Here is a 335-nt window from a genome sequence, read left to right on the forward strand (position 1 = left end):
TCTCAGTCACACAAGATTGAAACGTGCAAAAAACGTGTGAGAAACGGGAGTAATAGACGCCAGAAGTTTCGACATATTGGACTGCGATTTTTAAAACCTTTATTTTTGTATCTGTCCAAGACGAAAGCGATCAGAACCTGTATAAAATTATTGAACGTTTTGGTAACATTCCATTATGCAAAAGCCATTGATCTAGAGGTACAGCTGTGTTACAATATCGTTTGTGTGGCAAAAGTAACCTCCGCAGTCAATTAGTATATTGAGTGTATATTCAATAAAACGTCATAGAACATAAAAAGAGATACAGACAGAAAAGGGAAAGCAAATGGAGATGC

The sequence above is a fragment of the Penaeus monodon genome, chromosome 22 (assembly GCF_015228065.2).
Source record: "Penaeus monodon isolate SGIC_2016 chromosome 22, NSTDA_Pmon_1, whole genome shotgun sequence".
Lineage (NCBI taxonomy): Eukaryota > Metazoa > Arthropoda > Malacostraca > Decapoda > Penaeidae > Penaeus > Penaeus monodon.